We start from the raw sequence: 20,289 nt of genomic DNA, 5'->3' as shown, positions 1-20,289 counted from the left end.
ACTTTTATAGATAAGTGTACATAAAAATCAAATAAAGTAAACTTATTTATTTGTGTTAAATATGTTGTTTTTCTTTTTTTCTAATTAAATAATTTTATTAGGGGCTCGTACATCTCTTATCACAATCCATGCATACATCCCTTGTGTCATCCACATCTGTGCTTTTGATATCCTCACCATTCTCAAAACATTTGCTTTCTACTTGAGCCCCTGGTATGCGCTCCTCTTTTGTTTCTTCTTCTATTCTTAATCATTTTATGAGGGGCTCATATAACTCTTATCACAATCCATACATACATCAATTGTGTCAAGCACATTTGTAAATTCATTGCCCACATTATTCTCAAAACATTTGCTCTCCACTTAAGCCCCTGGAATCAGCTCCTCATTTTTCCCCTCCCTCCCAGCTCCCTCTCCCTCATGAACCCTTGATAATTTATAAATTATTATTTTGTCATATCTTGCCCTGTCCAATGTCCCCCTTCACCCACTTTTCTGTTGTCCGTCCTCCAGGGAAGAGGTCACATGCAGATCCTTGTAATCGGTTCCCCCTTTCCAACCCACCCTCCCTCTAACCTCCCAGAATCACCACTCACACTACGGGTCCTGAAGGGATCATTCGCCCTGGATTCCCTGTGTTTCCAGTTCCTGTCTGTACCAGTGACCATCCTCTGGTCTAGCCAGACTTGCAAGGGACAATTGAGATCATGATGGTGGGTGGAGGGGCGGGGGAGGTGGGCGGAGGAACTAGAGGAAAGTTAATATATTGTTTTTCTTTAAGAAGTTAAAAGCTATTCAGGGGCAGTGCTACCCTATCGTATAAGGAATGCTATTGTGAGTCATATCAACTTGACAGCGAAATTCTTTTGTTGGCTTATTGTAAATTTATATTTTTACAACATCAAATTTATATTTTTACTACAACAAAAATAAAGCTTGAATTATTAACAAAATTACATTTTTCTGAAAAGAAGTAAATTCTGTGTCTTCCTTACATAAAAGCAACATATGATCTAAATGTGCTCTGACTGCTAATAACTGTAGCATATGTTCTACAAAAAATAATAATAATAAATAAAAATACCCAAACATCAAATTGTTAGCTATATGTATTTGATGCTTCAAATTGCTATACTGATGGATTCAATTGGCACAATTTTGAACAATGAAGGCAGCACCAAAAGAAGGAATACACAATGTGACTCTATCAAAAAGAACTTGTCCACATTCAACATTTCAAAAGGTAGCATATGATTAAGAACTGATAAGTCTGGAGAGAGAAGCCCAAGTCACAACGTCGACATGAGTTGAAAAAGAAAAAAAAAGCTGTAGGAGATGACAAAACACCAATCAAAGTGTTTCAACATGTTGACGAAACACTGAAACACCAACTGGTCTATGCCAAGAAATTTGGAAGACAGCTCCCTGATCAGTCAACTGAAAGAGATCTGGACTTATACTCATTCCCAATAAGGGCGACGAAACAGAATGCATAAATTATTGAACAATATCATTAACATCACATGCAGCTAAAACTTATTGAAGAGCATTCATAAACATTTGAAGCAGTACATTGACAGAGAGCTGCCAGAAATTCAAGCCAAATTCAGAAGAAGATGTGACACGAGGGGCACCACTGCTGGCATTGCATGGATCTTGCTTGAAAGCACAGAATACTAACAATATACTTACTTGTGCTTTATTGGCTGTGCAAATGCATTTGATTGTGTGGATCATAGCAAACTGTGGATAACATGGAGAAGTTTGAGGATTCCAGAACACCTCATTGTGCTCATGAAGAATCTGTACGTGGATTAAAAGGCAATAATTTGGCAGACCAAGGGAATATTGCTTGGTTTAAAATCAGGAAAGGTATATATCAAGGTTGTATCCTTTCACCAGACTTATTCGATCTGCAGGCTGAGTAAATAATCAGAGACGAATGTGACATGAAGAAAAGCATGACATTGGGATTGGAGGAAAGCTTATTAACAACTGGAGGTACGCAGAGGACACAACTTTGCTTGCTGAAAATGAGGAAGAATTGAAGCATTTGATGATGAAGATCACAGATTGTTGACTTCAGAATCAACTGCAATTCAATGTAAAGAAAACTCAAGATCTCCACAACTGGATCAATAGGAAACATGATAAATGAAGGAAACTATTGAAGTTGTCAAGGATTCACAATTAATGCTCATGAATATAGCAGTCAAGAAATCAAAAGACATATTGCGCTGGCCAAATCTGCTACCAAAGACCTCTTTAAAGCATTGAAGAGCAAGAATTTCTCTTTGAGTAGTAAGGTGCAAATGACCCAAACCACGGTCTTTTCACTCACCTCATACTCATCTGAAAGACAATTAATAAGGAAGATCAAGCAGAACCAATGCATTTGAATTGTGGTGCCAATGAAAAAGACCATGGACTACCAGAAAAAGGACTAAATCTGTCTTGGGAAAAGTATAGGCAGAATGCCCCTAAGAAGTCAGGATGACAAGTGTGGCGGTTACATAATCTGTCAACTTGCAAAGGGGTGGAGTCTAGCCTGTCAATCAGGTCACAGCCAATGAGGCCTCTGTGTGAGCATGTCCTTCTCCTGAGGATTCTGGGAACTCCTGTCTTCCTCTCTGGAGGTGGGACACACCCTCTCCCTGTGAAACATTGCTGTTGACAAGCCACATGGTGATACAATGATGGAGCCAGAGCCCTGGAGCTGGAGACCCATACCAGCGTTAAGATGCTTCCAGCACCACTGGCTCCACAAGACTTTCCACTCACTTTCCATCTTCCTGCATTCAGCATCGTTGCATATGTCGCATGAGTCTCAAAAGGAATTTATAGATTGTTATCATCGAACATATGGGCTAATATCAAACTTATGGACTTGATCTGGACTGGGCTGGTATGTTTTCTTAATATATAATTACTTTAGGGAAAGATATGACAAAATAATAATCTATAAATTATCAAGGGCTCATGAGGGACGGGGAGCGGGGAGGGAGGGGAAAAAAGAGGACTTGATGCAAAGGGCGTAAGTGGAGAGCAAATGCTTTGAGAATGATTAGGGAAAAGAATGTACAGATGTGCTTTATACAATTGATGTATGTATATGTATCAATTGTGGTAAGAGTTGTATGAGCCCCTAATAAAATGTTTTTTAAAAAATGCAATCGCAGATTTGACAAATGTATTAAGTGTAATGAAGAGTACTTTGAAGGTGATAAGGTTGCTTTGTTTCAAATTTTTAAAAAATAAATAGCTTTAAAAAAATGCTCTCTTATACACAAATGAGTGTCTCTAGATTTGTTTTTCTAGTCAACCGGGACTAGAACACACAACAAGCCTTTGTCTCATGTACTTTGGGCCTGTTATCAGGAGAGAACAGTCCTTGGAAGTGTTTGGTAAAGTAGAAGGTCAGTGAAAAAGAAGAAACAACTCAAGAAGGTAGCCTGAGACCATAGCTGTAAACAATGGCCACAGATATAACACTAGTTGTGAAGCTGGTGCTGGACCAGGCAGTGCTTCATTCGACTGTACACAGGATTGCCGAGTTGGGGCCTATTTGAAGGCACCTAACAACAACAACATATGTGTCTCTGTATAACTTTTCTCCATTTGTTTGCATTTTCCAATTTTCCTATAATTGTTGACAACGAGGAGACTTTAAGGTCCCTGGTGGTGCAGTGGTGAAGCACTTAGCTGCTAAGTTGGAACCCATTCAACAGACAAAGATATGGAAGTCTGCTTTCGTAAAGATGATCACCCTTTCCAAAAATAATGTGATGGCGCTATTCTGTCCTATACAGTCATTGTGCATCAGAATTCACTCTATGACAGTCGGGCTTTATTAACTGACTTTATATCTACCTTTACCTCGACACAAGAAATCGATAAATAGAGGATTGGAAGAGCCGTGTTTTTCCACTTTATTTTGTGTCATCTTACTTAATTTTTATAGTTGGGTTGTGACATATCCAATTCTGTTGAAACTGACTTCAGCAACTTAAATTCCAAAGTTACACTTATCTGCTTCCTCAAATAAAACTTTAAAAAATGTTGTCATGTTTTTCTTTGGGAGTGGCTTAAGCCATCAAGCCATCCTAAAAGAGCACATAAATAGTATACATGCCAGTGGACGCCAATGTTCGCCATTCCGGACCCGACAGTTGAAGAGTTAGATGAAATCCAGTTTTATACTTCTCAGTAAGACAAAGCCTACTTTTGTATAGCAGGGTATAATTCTCAATAGACTAACACCACGGTATATACTCGTGTATACGCCGAGTTTTTCAACACAAAAAATGTGCTGAATAACTGGGGTTCAGCTTATACACGGGTCAGTGGTACCCCCAGTGAGGTGTAACATCTCGCGGGTGATTGCCATTCCTCCGCTGTTCACTCAAAGCCCCGCTGACACTGCAGGGCTTTGAATGTTTGTTTACTCATACCTAACCAATCAGACATGGACAGCTCCAATTCGCAGAAGCACCCGTAGTGATTCACTTACCAGTTGAACTGGTAAGGATGTGCCTGTGGCTGTGCTCCGTCTCTCCCCTCTGGTCTCTGTGTTGATTCACATCCTGCATTTCCTACCCTGGGCTCATACTCGAGTCAATCAGTTTTTCTAGTTTCCCAGGTAATAATTAGGTACCTCGGCTTATACTCGGGTCAGCTTATATTAGAGTATATACAGTACTTATCATACAATCTTGACATAATTCATATGTATTTAGTGGCAAATAACAGAGATCCTCAACTCAAATTTATCTGCACAATGAGGAAGTCTGTCACCTCGCATAAGAAGTTTGGAGCTTGGGTGGGCTCCAGTTGGTATGATCAATGGCTCAATCGTGTGAAAAGAAGGCTAATCCCTCTGCACCTCCCCATTCAGGCATTGTTAACATGCCGGCTCTGCTCCCAGACACTCTCTTCATGGGAACAAGAGGGCTACAGTAAGTTTAGTGATAAAAATGTCAAGAGGAATAAAAGGAACCCTCTCTGCCTGTGTCTTTTTCTTAGTAGCCAAGAAAACTTTCAAAAAATGATCCAGCAGACAATTCATCAAGCCTCTTTAACGGAACAGAATCTATTCTTAAACGAATTACTGGCAAGGGGAAGAAGATTAACAGGATTTCAGGCAAATCAGGCTTGAGGTCAGCTTAGTTCTGCTGTGAGAAAGGAAGACTGGGTGTGGCAGCAGGGACAGGGATGGGGATGGAGCACACAGCCTGAATGTTGGATATGCAATCTTTTCTTTCTTTATTTTTTTGGAGTGTTCCTTATGATATTTATCTTTCCTTTATGTTCAATTATCGTTTTAGTAAGACATTAATAATATTATAGAAATCAAAGAAGTAAAGTTTTGTTTCCACAAACTATACTATAGTGTGATTCTTGTACACCTTAGGAACGTAGCTTTTCAGAACAAAGGTCCTCAAAAAGAACCAGGTGACAAAGGGCATTTATAGAGGTCCAGAGACTGGAATGTACATATGTAAATATATTTACATGAGTGTGGGGAAACGGATCTATGTGTATATGTTTAGAGGTTTAGTATTAAGGCAGCACATGGACATTGGGCCTCCACTCAAGCACTTACTCAATGCAAGAACACTTTGTTCTATTAAATTGGCATTCCAGGATTCACACCTTCCCGACACGATTGCTGAAGAAAAATGTGTGCATAAGCAAATGTGAAGAAAGCTGACAGTGCCTGGCTATCAAAAGATATCGCGTCTGGGGTCTTAAAGGCTTGAAGGTAAAGAAGAGGCCATCTAGCTGAGAAGCATCAAAGTCCACATGGAAGAAGCACACCAGCTTGACTGACCATGAGGTATAGAAGAGACCAGTTGTCAGACATCAAAGAGCTAAAAACCATATCAGTGGGTGCCCACCTTCGTGACACAACCACTGAAGACAAACGTGTGCATAAGCAAATGTGGTGAAGAAAGCTAATGGTGCTCGGCTATCAAAAGATATAGCATCTGGGATCTTAAAAGTTTGAAGATAAACATGTGGCCATCTAGCTGAGAATCATCAAAGTCCACATGGAAGAAGCAAATGAGCCTGTCTGACCACAAGGTGCAGAAGGGACCAGTTATCAGACATCAAAGAGCTTAAAAACCATATCAGTGGGTGCCCACCTCCCTGATACGATCAATGAAGCCAAACGTGTGCATAAGCAAATGTGGTGAAGAAAGCTGATGGTGCCCAGCTATCAAAATATATAGCGTCTAGGATCTTAAAGGCTCAAAGATAAACAAGTGGCCATATAGCTCAGAAGCAACAAAGCCCACATGGAAGAAACACACCAGTCGGTGTGACCACGAGCTGTCGAAGGGATCAGGTAGCAAGCATCAAGGAACAAAAAATCATATCATTGAAAATGTGGGTGAGTGCAGAGTGGGGACTCAAAGCCCAATGGTAGCCAACTTGACACCCTTTGCTGAGGGGTTGTGGGGAGGAGAGGAGCCAGGCACGGTGCAGGGTAGCAATGATGAAACATATAACTTTCCTCTAGTTCTTAAATACTTCCTCTGCCCCACTATCATGATCCCAATTCTACATTGCAAATCTGGCTAGACCAGAGGATGTACATTGGTACAGATAGCAACTGGAAATACAGGGAATCCAGGACAGATGACTCCTTCAGCACCAGTGATGAGAGTGGCGATGCCTGGAGGTTGGAGAGAATGTGGGGTAGAAAGGGGGAACTGATTACAGGAATCTACATATAGCTTCCTCCCTGGGGGAGGGACAGCAGAGAAGAGGGCAGGGGGAGATGTCACACAGTGTAATATATGACAAAATAATAATAATATATGAATGATGAAGGGTTCATTAGGTAGGGGGGAGTGGGGAAGGAGGGGGGAAATGAGCAGCAGATATTGAGGGCTCAAGTAGTAAAAAGCAAATGTTTTGAGAATGATGATGGCAACAAATGGATGGATGTATGGATTGTGATAGGAATTGTATGAGCCCCCAAGAAAATGATTTTTTTAATAAATAAATTCACAGCACCAAAAACAGAAAGAAAGCTCCTCAAGTGTCACTACTGTTCTGAAGTGACAGGGTGGCACGATTCAGTCCTGTGTCACTCGGGGTGCAGCTTCTGCTTACAAAGGAACAAATCTCAAGTCAGAACACAGCAAGGACTTCCTTTGCTCCTGGCATCTACACACTCACATAAGGACCCAGAAAACCGTAGATAACAAAATCCCACATAAGTGCTTTCCTTTCTTTTTGTGGAGCTTCTAGTTGCTATTGGCATTCGAGAGAAGTTAATCATTGTTTGGGCTTTCAAAGCTTTTCAATGGACTCTAGGCTAGAAGAAACGGCTAAAATTGTGTTCTTCTGTACCAGCAGAAACCATAAAAAAAACTTTTTTCAAAACAGTAGTTGCAGGTTACCCAAAGGCCTAGGATTTATCTCCCATTGATGACAGTGCTGCTTTATCCAGGCTAATAACTGACCGCATTTCCCAGCTGGGGTCCTATATGATGTTCAGAGCTGATAAGTACAACAGCATATATTTTATTCATCACTTCCCACTTTCTACGAACAAGTAGGTCCATAAAAACCAAGCCTCCATAACCATGTGCAATGAACACAACATTCTTGCCTTCAGTCTTTGAAATGAAGTCATCCCAAATGTAAGCCATGTGCTCTTCCAAAGTGATGTTGCATCTATCTGGAATTCACTGGGGAGGCTGCTAGAGAGATACAAAGCTGTCAGGTTGAATTATTTTTAGGGAACTGAGCTCAACATTTTGTGCCCAAAAGCTTTCCCACTCTTTTTTCCATTTTTAGGCCCACAAATTACACCATAATGCGCCTGCAATTCCATTTGAATGCATGGTGTCTGACTTCCATGTTGAAGGTCACGATGCATTATTGCCTGTTGACTCCACTGTCCAGCTTGAAAAACCCCATGGTCTTGAAGCGGGACAAGAGGGGCAGAATGATGATGTTAGTGCACTCTCACTCACAAAAAAGAAACTTCCTGATTCGTCATGAGTGTCAAGTGGGATATATATTTTTTTGTAATTTGTAAACTTTCTCCAAAAGTTCATAAATGTTTTGTTCAAGCAAATGGCCAAGAGCCTGGAAGTGCTGGATATTTTTTCAAAGACATTTTCATAATAATTAAACACAGAAGGCCTTTGTGTCTCCATGTGTCTCAATAGTCCTCTGTCATTGAAGTCATACTTAAGGTATTTTTTGTAGACTCCACTCCTGAGTCATTCGTAACCAGCTTTATTTTAACATGTTCCCATTTCTCAGCTCTAGGTCCATCTCTTACAGTTAATTTGATGCTCGCTTTGCACTTTGGGTTAGAGTTAAACTTTATGCAATCTTTTCTATCATACTCCTACATGTTGGTAATGTCATGGGAAGAAGGAAGGGCTTTTTTTTTAATTAAAAGTAGCGACAGATACAAAGATAGTTGCCAAGAATATAATGGTAAACATGGCCTAATCTCTCTCCTCAAGAAGTTTCCAGTTTGAATAGAAGAGGTACACAAGTACGCCAGCAATTGCAGCCCAGAGTGCAGAGGGAGTTCCTTCAATGGGACACTTGAGAAATTCAGAGTCCAGAAGAGGCAAGATATGAGCTGAGTCCAGAAAGACAAAAAGTCAGCCCAATGGCTATGAGAAACGAACGTGATGAGACTGCAGGTGTGAACAGAGTGCTATCAGATGGAACCTTAAAGGCCATGCTTAGGGGCTGTGGTAGTTACATAATCTGTTGTCAATTTGAGACTGAAGAGTGAAGGGGCGGGGTTTAGCCTGTCAATCAGGTTGCAGCTTGATCTCATTTGGGAGCGCTAAGAGATAAATAATAAATTGGAGGTGGGACACACGCTCACTCCCTGCAAGACATTACTGACTAACGAGTCTGATGGAACTACACTGCTACAGCCAGAGTCCTGGGAGCTGGAGGAGCTACGTGGAGACCCTGGCCAGTGCTGAGATGCTTCTACTGCCACTGACCAGCCTGTGATCTTCCTACATAAGGTGTCATTGCATGTGTTTCACGAGTCTTAAGAGGAATTTATAGCTTAGTATCAAACATATGGGCTAATATCAGACTCTGGGCTCGATCTGGACTGGGCTGGGACATTTTCTCAATATTCAATTGCTCTTGTATATAAATAACTTTCTTATACATATATAACTGTCTATAGATTTGTTTCTCTAGTCAACCCAGACTAACACAAGAGCTATTTCATCTTAAAAACATAAAGAGTCATAAACTAGAGAATAACCAACTGATTTCCTGTTTTAAAGCCTTTCCTCATCTACAAGAAGAGATCAAGCCTAGATTTATAGAGACTACTACTTAGTTGCTGTTACAGACATCCAGGCCCGAAATTAGAGATTGATAGAAGTTTAAGTTTTCAGCAACAAAAGGGATGTTGGTGCTATTCACAAAGATTCCGCATAGAGAATAAATAGGTATAAGGGAAGGATTGCATTCAATTTCAGACAGTGTGATTTTTGAGATTATGGGACATCTAGATGGAAATGAAAAAGAGTACTGCTTGGTTAGGCTCATTGTGATGATTATCATCAGTTTTAAATTGATATTAAAGATCCTAATGAAAAGCTAATCAAATACTAGTGATTGCCAACTTATCCAGGCTTTTTTCTCCTTTCAAGCTATTACATGATTTGAATGATGCGATGAGGAAAAAATCGTAGCAAATGTTTTACATGCTGACAATTTAAACTAATAGATATTTTTAGATGTTGTGTAAGAAAAAAGCTTGAGGCTAAAAATGATGCTGACATTTAAAGGCTCTCTGTAAACTTCAAAAATGTGTAGCCTTAGACACCAAGGGTAGTACCTCAACTAACATTCTTAAGCATCCAAATTTAATGTTAAACTAAACTTTCCAATTCTGTTTTCTCTCTTGAGCTTTAAAATTCCCAGGCCTATGGAGTCCCGGTATTTTAACTCTTCTACAGTTGGGCCTCCGGAGCTTCCCTCACCTTGGGTTCAAAATATTTCCAGCGGGCTTGTCCCTTGGACTCATTGTCCTTCTCAAAAAGTCCCCCTCTGATGACAAAAAGACTAGGTCTTGTGCCCCATTGAAGACAAACGTTCCCCTGTTTGAGGAACAGCAATAAAAATCATTTGGAAGATCCACCCAACTGTTTTTTCAGCTATTTTTGTTTTGTGTGTTTATGTCATACAAATTGATGGTAAGAAATTGGAAAAATGATGAAAAGTACAAAGAAAGCATAATCCTGTCAGTACCTTATCATTCACAGATTACAATGGTTAGCACTTAACTATCTTTATCATCTTCTTCCCTGTGCTTATATAGCATATAAATGTGTTGTCTTCTTACAAATTTGAGATCATACCCTATATAATGTTTTATAAACTTAATTTTTATTTATGATTAATCACAACTGCTTTTTAATATCTTTACCTGTGCTTTTAGAATATGATTTTTCATAGCTGAGTTATCTTATCACATTACATAAATACTATTCTACCAATCTCCCTTGCTATGGACATTTAGGCAAGTTTCAATTTTTTATACTATAAATAAATGCTTTGTGAACATCTCTGAACATAAACTCGTGACCTTCTCTGATTATATCCATAGGAAGACTCACAAATGTTAAATTACTGAGTCAAAGGCTGTGAATATTTTTAAAGCTTTTGATGCACACTGGCAATGCATTTTGCCAGAAAGTCTGTACAGATTTATACGCCCACAACTAGTTTATAATGCCACCCTAGTTCAGAGGAAATAACTGGTGTTTTCCCTCTTACAAATATCACAATAAAGCTCTTTTAGTATTTCTATAATTTATTAAACTGTGAGATTGACAAGTGAGGTTCTTCACTTTATTCTGAAACTGCAAACACCCATAGGCAGGAAGTCTGGGGGAAAAGTCAATGATTTGGAGCTGGAGAAGTAGGTGCTAGTCCAAGATCTTACAAACTCAGTGTTGATTCGGGCCATTTCCATGCCCTTGATTTACTCAGCTTAGGCTCAGGATTATGCTAAACTTCTCTATAGTCTCTTCCACTAAGTTGAAAAACTGCAACAACAACAAAAATTATTACTAAAACAATGCTCTTCTTCCCCTGCAAACAGCTTAACAATCTCTGTGAATAAAGTAGTAGGATCCAACCTAAGACTGCCTGTCATGGCAGTCTCTTTCAAATGGGCTTTCTTTAATTTGACATGCTGAGCCTTTCCCTTAGAAGCCTTCCGGGGGCTGAGACAACGCTAACATTCAGAGTAGTGGGGTCAGCAGGCGCCTAAATAATGCCATAGGAATAGACTCCAGATTGCCTACCCCACCTCATGTGGTTCGCCCTTACTGCTGAACTCCTTAGAACTTGATGCCAATAATCTTGTTGTTGTTGTTGTTGTTAGGTTCTGACTCACAGTGACCCTATGTACAATAGCACAAGAGACTGCCTGGTCCTGTGGCATCCTCACAATTTTTCATAAGTTTGAGCCCATTGTGACATTACAGCCACTGTGTCGATCCACTTGTCCAGGGCCTTCCTCTTTTTCGCTGTCCCTCCACTTTTCCAAACATGATGTCCCTCTCCGGGGACTATTCGCTCCTGACAACATGCCCAAAGTACATGAGACAAAGTCTCAACATCCTTGCTTCTAAAGAGCATCTGGGCTTTACTTCTAAGCAAGATCTGTTTGTTCTTTTGTCAGGCCAAGGTACAGTCAACATCCTTCACCAACGACACCGTCCAAATGTGTCGACTCCTCTTTGGTCTTCCTTATTCAATGTCAAACTTTCACATGCATATGAGGCCATTGAACATACCATGGTTCAGGTCAAGCACACCTTAGTCCTCAAAATAATATCCTTACTTTTCCACACTTAAAGAGGTCTTCTGCAGGAGATTTACCCAATGCAATGCATCCTCTGATTGCTTGACTGCTGCTTTTGTGGTCATTGGTGATGGATCCAAACAAGATGAAATACTCGACAACCTCAATATTTATCATCATGTTGCATAGTGATCCAGTGGTGAGGTTTCTTGTTTTCTTTACATTTGACTTTTAATCCACACTGAATAATCCTTGATTATTATCAGCACTCCTCACTTTCAGCAAACAAGGTTGAATCATCTGCGCATTGCAGGTTGTTAATAAGTCTTCCTCTGATCCTGATTCTAAATTCTTCTTCATATAATCCAGCTTCTCTTGGGAGTCCTAGGATATCCAATCATCCAAGAGGAAATTTATTGTTGTGGGCTTTAAGAGGCAAAGCCTCTTTAGGAGTCCATTTAAACTTGCCTTGAGTGATGACCAAAGATACAGAAACCACTCTGAAGTGATTTAGAAATAGTCACAAGGCAAAACCTGTGAGCCATCAAGAAAATTCAACAGGGTTGCCATGAATCAGGATCTACTCGACTGAAACTAGCAACAATGACACGTGAACTTAATATTTACCCAAAACTCAAGATTTAGGTAAATATTGGACAGTAAAACCAAAGATCATTTAACTCCATTTCTTGACCTTTTCTTTGCCATCAGCCAAACATATTTTTAGTCATTTCACTCCTTAATAGGTTTTCAAAGCCTTTAGGTGATTGCCCTTTAAATCCTAAGAGGCAATAGATCTGTTAAGCAAAATATCTCAAGGAGATTTGGCTGATGAATTTTGAACAGGATATGTTTTTCTTCTGAAAAAGGAAAGCAAAGTATTCACACACATACGTTTCAACGAATTCACAAACTATCTCGTTGATAAGTGTACTGTACATATTTGGGCCTAAGCACCTTGGCCCTACTTCCTCAGGACAAGTCATCAGATATGCCATCCCGCAGTGCCTCGGATGCTTGTAAGGGAACATGGTCCTGAAATAAGTGTTTGGGGCTTAACACAGACCAGTATCATGATGCTGAGTTTGCTCAGGCTCCTGGCATTTTGTCTTCAACTCTAAGACATTGGTAGCCCAGGGAACTCTCTGAAATATTTGTGTGAAGATTTTTTTTAACATTCTTGGGATGAATTTTAATGTATTATCTAAATGGAGGCACTTCGTTTATACGCAGCAATTTTCAACTTGGGCCACACAGTAGAATCATCTCACCAAACAAACCAGTATTTCCAAAAGTAAGGCCCAGCCCTCAGTCATTTTTTTTAAGACTTCCCAGGTGATTCCAATATGTAGTCCAGGCTGGGACCCATTAATAGTTCAGGCAATTATGATGCACACTGGAGCTTACTGGGTTTCTGTTTAACTCAAAAGACAGAAATTATTAGAATAATTAATTAAGTGACTCACCCTGGAAAGACCCCACTAATTGGAGGTCTTGGCTTCTTTGGGGTCTATCAGTGGTCATGGATGGCATATCTCAATCTGAATCCTCAGTCCCCAGTTTGGGAGTCCACAGGCTACCCCAGGACTTCTCAGAGCATTTTCTGTCTCTTCTGAGCCTGTTACCACACCACTTAGGTCAGAATTCCCGAAGAGGCTCAGAACAATCTCTCCTATCCAAAGTCTACAGTCAGTTAAGGAGAATGGGTATTAATTAATAGAATTTCTGGGCTCTTTTGTGTCTGCGACACTTTAGCTAAAATGTTATAAAAGCAGACCTTTAAAGTAGTAGACTGAATCATTTGGGAGAAAACAAGTACCCACTAGAAGCCCTCCAGTTTGTCACCTGTTTTCTTCCTGGGCATACACAGGTGCCTATGTACAAAAAAACAAAGCATCTGAATTATCTTGTTAGGCATTTTCTCATGAACAATTCATAGGTAGGACCCACTAATGGCAGAGCGTCATGATTTCTATAAAATTGGCCATCCAAATTCAAGGCCAAATTTTAGATTTTCATGTTACTTGTTTTTTAACTTAGAAATGACTGTAGTTACACCACACATTTAGGAAGTAGTAAGTATTGCAGTAGCACTAAAGAGATTGAATACAATGATTGTCAAGCAAAATTTCCTTGTGCAATTTCAGACAACAGACTCCAGAATGTGACCCTATAGATTAGAACAACCTTTTTCCTACTGAGCTTTGGCAAAACAGGAAGCTTAAAAGCATATTTTTGGTCTTATCTCTTTATCTCAGGCAATACAAAACTGCTTAGTAAATATCTGTTTAACCTAAAAATTAATAATAATAACCTCACTTTCCCCCAACAGTCACTGAAGCCAGATTTTAAGTTGAACTATGCATGTACTGTAGTTCTGTCTAGCCCATTCTTTTTTTGTACTTTTTTCTATCTGGCTTTGCTTGCACACTGAGTAAGTGGGTCTCCCCACTGCACCCTCTAGTTTGATCTTTATACAAACTCTAAATCACCTGACGAAATAATCCGTCTGACAAATTAATCCAGGTGCTGGTCATTTGCCTATTAGGCCTATGTGCGAAATTTCATTATCTCCGGGACTGCATTGTGCTCCCACGGTGGTAGCTCCATAAAATTACAGCTCGGTTCAGATCTCAACAACATGGGAAGAGGTTTGCAGGATTTGTTTACAAGGAAGGATGCCATATGTTATTCTAAGGAGAAAAAAATACATATGCTAATTATGAAGGAAGAAAAGAGACCAGGAAAAACAGAATTGTTGCTGACCTACTAAGGTAACCAGCAGGCTGTTTTCTGTGCAATGGGAATGAATGTGGTAAGTCGTCTCCCTGTGCTTTCTAATTTGCTGAATTAACACAGTAAAGGCTAAACAGCAAGAAAAAGCCAATATCTCGTCATCATATACTCTATTGTAGGTATATCTATTTCATATTCAAGTCCAGATGTCGTTCTAGTCCAAATAAGGTTAGATATAAACTAAAATAATAATTTTTAAAAATCTGTGTTCAGTAACTACCTAAACTGAGTACTTACCTTGTTGAAATCAACGAAGGTCGTTCTCCTGTGTTTCGTCTACATGAACTTGCTGTTCTTCTCCAGGGAGTCATCTTCACACCAGCACTTGCTGCTGGGCGAAATGTTAAGTTCAGTCAATCATCCTTCTCCAAAATAACTGCTGGTGTCTAAATTCAACTCTTAAGGTTTGTGTATGTGCGGGGGGTGGCAGGGGCCAGGGAGGGGGGGTTCTTCTTCTTCCTTCCTCCAGCTGCTTTTTGATTATAGATAAAGCTTTGTTTGAGGAGGGGGGCAAAATACAGGGGTTTTTGATCTGACAACACATTGGCAGGAAGGGTTGGCACAGTGTGCTATGCTTTAAAACAGAGTTTCAATACCAAGGCACCTTCTATACTATACACACCACTATCTACAGACACAGACTCCCTCCGAAAATAAAACTCCAGCAATCTGTGTACCTCCCCTTATATAACTCGGTGCCCACGAGTCGGGATCTGTAGTGGCAAAGAATAACCCGGGCCAGTGCTCAGGAGCATTGTAACCTAGGCAAACAGGCAAATCTGTTTTGGATGTAGCTAAGGAAAATACCGGCTAGCTGTGATGGTTCTCTTTAGGTGTGGACTTGCTTAGGCTACGGTGCCCAGTTATTTAGTCATACACTAATCTAGATGTTGCCATGAAGACTTTGTAGAGACGTAATCGAGATTTGTTATCAATTGTGCCCAAGTAAAGATTACCCTCAGTCATGTGGATGAGCCTAATCCAATCAGTTGAAGGTGGTTCAAAGAAAAATCTGAGGTTTCCCAGAGAAGAAAAGAACATAGAAATTCTGCTGGAATGTCAAGTCTGCCACCTAACCTACAAAGTTTGCACTTTCCAGCTCCTACTATCATATATAAGCACTTAGCTGGTAATTGCAAGGTCAGTGGTTCAAACCCACCACTGGCTCCACCAAAAAAAAAATGGTGTGCTTCCATAAAGATTAGAGCCTAGGACACCCTATGGGGCAGTTCTACTCTGTCATCTAGGAACACTGTGTAATGGAATTGACTAAAGGGCAGATAACAAGTGTGTGTGTGTGTGTGTGTGTGTGTGTGTGTGTGTGTGTGTGTGTGTAAAAGAACCTGTTGAGTCTCTCTGTAGAGAACCTAGACTAATACACTAGCCTTTAGCAAATGGCTCCTCGTGGAGCAAAACTTCTGAGTGCCAACATCATCTTTATTTACTTTAGCCTACTATTACAAGAATTCCCAAAGGACAAATACTTATCATCCAATCATGGTTTTTCAGGAGATACAAAGCTCTCTCCTTAGATTTCAATATTTTACCCTCTAAGAGGTCAAGAAGGTGTTTATGTTTGGAACCGCATAGAACCAACTTCAAATCCTATTAGTTGTGTAGCACAAAAAAAGTCTCAGCCTCTGTTTCCATTATCTTCAAAATGGGCATAATGATTTTGCAGTGTGTGGTCTTCTCTGGTGATCCAGTGGTAGAATTTCCACCTTCCATGCAAGAGGCCTGAGTTCAATGTCTAGCCAATACACCTCATGCAGCCACAACTTATCAATCAGCAAACACATGCATGTGACCATCACACTGGACAGGTTTCAGCAGAGCATTGAGACTAAGACAGACTAGAAAAAAAATCTGGCCATCTGCTTGTGAAAACTTGGCAATAAAAACCTTGTAATTTCAGGGCCAGCCCCACTATGAGACATAACATCCCTCACTGACCCATAGCCCTACAGGGGACAACACCGGAGACACAGTGTGGGAATTCTTCCCGATCTGATCCCACCACATCGAGGCAAAACACTAAGGGGGTGCTACACAACAGCAAGGGAATGGAGTGGCGAGGTCCCCAGGGAATGCTGAAGGTAGACTTTGAGGCCAGGGTGTGGTGCCTCAACAGACTGGACTGGAAAACACTCCCAAAGGCCAGCAAACAGTCCTTGAACTAACTACAGATTTTCTTTCTTGTTGTGTTTTGCTTTGTTTTTTTGTCATTGGTTTGTTGTTGTGGTTGTTGTTTTGTATATTGTTGCTTTGTTTTGCTCTGTCTTGTTTTTGTGCATGTTATTATCTCCACAGATCTGTCTAAATAAGATTGGCTAGATGAACAATCTGGAGGAGAAAACAACAGGACTGACAGTTCTGGGGGGACATGGGAGAAGGAGAAGTGGGGGGAAAGGTAGTGGTGTTAACAAACCCAGGGACAAGGGAACAACAAGTGATCCAAATCAGTGGTGAGGTGGTTGTAGGAGCCCTGGTAAGGTGTGATCAAGGGTAATGTAACCAAGAGGAATTACTGAAACCCAAATGAAGGCTGAGCATGATAGTGGGACAAGAGGAAAGTCAAAGGAAATAGAGGAAAGATCTAGCAGACAAAGGGCATTTACAGAGGTCTAAATAAAGGCATGTACATATGCAAATATACTTATATATGAGGATGGGGAAACAGATCTATGTGCATATATTTATAGGTTTAGTATTAAGGTAATAGATGGACATTGGGTCTCCACTCAAGTACCCCCTCAGTGCAAGAATACTTTCTTCTATTAAATTGGCATTCTATGATGCTCACTTTCCCAACACAACTTCTGAAGACAAAGTGGGTGAATAGAAAATATGGAGAAGAAAGCTGATGGTGTCCAGCTATCAAAAGACATAGCATCTGGGGTCTTAAAGGCTTGAAGGTAAACAAGCAGCCATCTAGCTCAGAAGCAACAAAGTCCACATGGAAGAAGCACACTAGCCTGTGTGATCACAAGGTGTCGAAGGGATCAGGTATCAGGCATCATCAGAACAAAAAATAATATCATAGTGAATGAAAGGAGGAGTGCAGAGTGGAGACCCAAAGCCCATTTGTTAGCCACTGAACATCTCCTTATAGAAGGGTCTCGGGGAGGAGATGAGCCAGTCAGGGTATGACATAGCAATAACGAAACATACAACTTTCCTCTGGTTCCTAAATGCTTCCTCCTCCCTCATTATCATGATCCCAATTCTACTTTACAAATCTGGCTAGACCAGAGGATAAACACTGGTACAGATAGGAACTGGAAACACAGGGAATCCAGGGCAGATGATCCCTTCAGGACCAGTGGTGTGAGTTGCAATCCTGGGAGGTTAGAAGGAGGGTGAGTTGGAAAGGGGCAACCAATTACAAGGATCTACATGTGACCTCCTCCCTGGGGGACGGACAACAAAAGAGTGGGTGAGGAGAGACATCAGACAGTGTAAGATATGAAAAAATAATAATTTTTAAATTATCAAGTTTTCATGAGGGAGGGGGTAGTGGGGAGGGAGGGGGAAAGTGAGGAGCGGATGCCAGGGGCTTAGGTGTAGAGCAAATGCTTTGAGAATTATGAGGTCAATAAATGTATAAATGTGCTTTACATAACTGATGTATGTATGGATTGTGATAAGAGTTGTATGAGCCCCTAATAAAATGATTTTTTTAAAACTTGTGATTTATGAGTAGTTTTGGGGGTGATGCAGGACTGAGCAGTGCTTCCTTCCATTGTTCATGGAGTTGGCAGGAGTCAGGGAATAGTGGGCAGATGTTAGCAATCATACCCACCACCTACCCGCTCCCACCAAGCCCATTACTCTCATAGAGATCTTCTACAAGGTTTCCACGAAAATCTGCCTTGGCCATAGCAGAGATCCTCATCTTTTCCCTGGGGTGACTAGTGGGTTTGAGCAGGGTCACCAGCATCCCTTTGACAACAGTCAGAAACCAAAACCCAACTCACCACCATCAGGTCGATTCCAGCTCACCGTCACCCGGTAGGGCAGAGAGAATTGCTCTCATGGATTTCTGAGATTTTAGCTGTCTGTGGAAGAATACCTATCGTTCTCCCATAGAGCAACTTGTGTTTCAAACTTCTGACCTTACAGTTAGCCACCCATTTTGTAAACACTGTGCTACTAGCCCCTTAACAGTAAGAAGGAGGACGTAAGACCTGTCAGGCTCTCTCTCGCTCCAAAAAGAGAAAAAAATCATGAAAAGAGCCATTTTCTTCATGCTGGCAAATCCAGTGTAGGGTGTCTCCTGCTGTGAAATTTTATATAAACTCAGCAGTACACAAGAAATGAAATGTAGAAAAAATATGGTTATGATAGGTGAAAAAAACAAACATAGTTTTGTTTGTTTGTCTGCTTTGCTGTCTACCAAAAGAGGTATCACCACAAAGTCATGGTTCCAGGCTGTTTTGCCCCAGTGGGGTCTTCATTCTTCCCAGACGCCAAGAAATCATCAAAGGCACATCTATTTGCTAAGTAGAGGGTAAAATAAAACAAAAATCACTTCAGACAAGTCCAAATCTTCCATCTTGACAATCTTCAGGTCTGACGGGACTTTGTAACCAGGAGTAATTCTCCCAGAAAGTCTTTGATTTAGTAGGCTCTGGATTTGTCTCTTTCCCAGATGAAAACATGTGGAAATATAGACCCTCCAAGAGAGATTTGACACCCATGGGACTGGAAGAACTTTAAGGGCAGCAGCCGTAAACTTTTCTACTTTGTAATCCAATCCCTATGATGAATGCCACCTTTATCGGCACGTACATAGTATGATATATTCAAGAACTATTTGGTGGATGAACTAAGAATGCTTCGTTTAGTTGCTTTATGACTAAATGAATAGTCTGCCCTGGGTTGCTCTTGTCTAACCTTGAGCTAGAGAGGCACCAGCAGCATCAAACCTCGGCTTCAAGGAGAGCGCACTGGGCATCCACAGTAGCACGGGTTTTGTGTTTTGTTTTAATATGGTTACAAAGTGCCTTAAAAAACCATGACAAGATTCTTATAAGAGCAAACAAGTCATTGGTCCATCAACAGGTGAATAGATGAACACATGATGATAGTTGTCTGGTTGTATACTGTTGCTTTGTGTTCCTCTGTCTAGTTTTCGTGCATGTTAGTGACTCCACAGGTCTGTCTGAATAGGACAGGCTGGATGAACTATCTGGATGAAAAACAACGGGACCGACAGTTCCGGGGGGACTTGGGGTGGGGGGTAGGGGGGGTAAGGAAGTGGTGTTAACAAACCCAGGGACAAGGGAAAAACATGGGATCCCAAAGGGTAGAGAAGGGGGAGTGGCAGGCCTGGTGGGAAATGATCAAGGGTAAGGTTGCTTAGAGAAGAGGTATACTCTAGCCCAGGTGGCAATGAAGCATGGTAGTAGGGCAGGAGGAAGGTCAAGGGAGATGGAGGAAAGAGCTAGGAGTCAAAGGGCATTCATGGAGGTCTAGACAAAGACATGTACATGCAAATATATATAGGAGGTTGGGGAAATAGATCTTTGTGTCTATATTTATAGGTCAAGTATTAAGGTGGCGGAAGGACCTTGGGCCTCTACTCTAACACTCCCTCTATGCATGAATACCTTCTTTTATTAAATTGGAACTCTATGATGCTCACTCTCCCGACACAACAG

The 20,289-nt window shown here is 40.8% G+C and overlaps 1 pseudogene; it reads right to left on the bottom strand.

The window, feature by feature from the left end:
• Positions 1–7,135: 7,135 nt before the first annotated feature.
• LOC142424014 (putative protein ARB2BP) lies at positions 7,136–18,521 on the bottom strand (annotated as a pseudogene).
• Between the last annotated feature and the right edge of the window lie 1,768 nt (positions 18,522–20,289).

This window comes from Tenrec ecaudatus, chromosome 13 (assembly GCF_050624435.1).
Source record: "Tenrec ecaudatus isolate mTenEca1 chromosome 13, mTenEca1.hap1, whole genome shotgun sequence".
Lineage (NCBI taxonomy): Eukaryota > Metazoa > Chordata > Mammalia > Afrosoricida > Tenrecidae > Tenrec > Tenrec ecaudatus.
The sequence above is the reverse complement of the archived record's forward strand: the minus strand, read 5'-3'. Positions and strand labels throughout refer to the sequence as shown.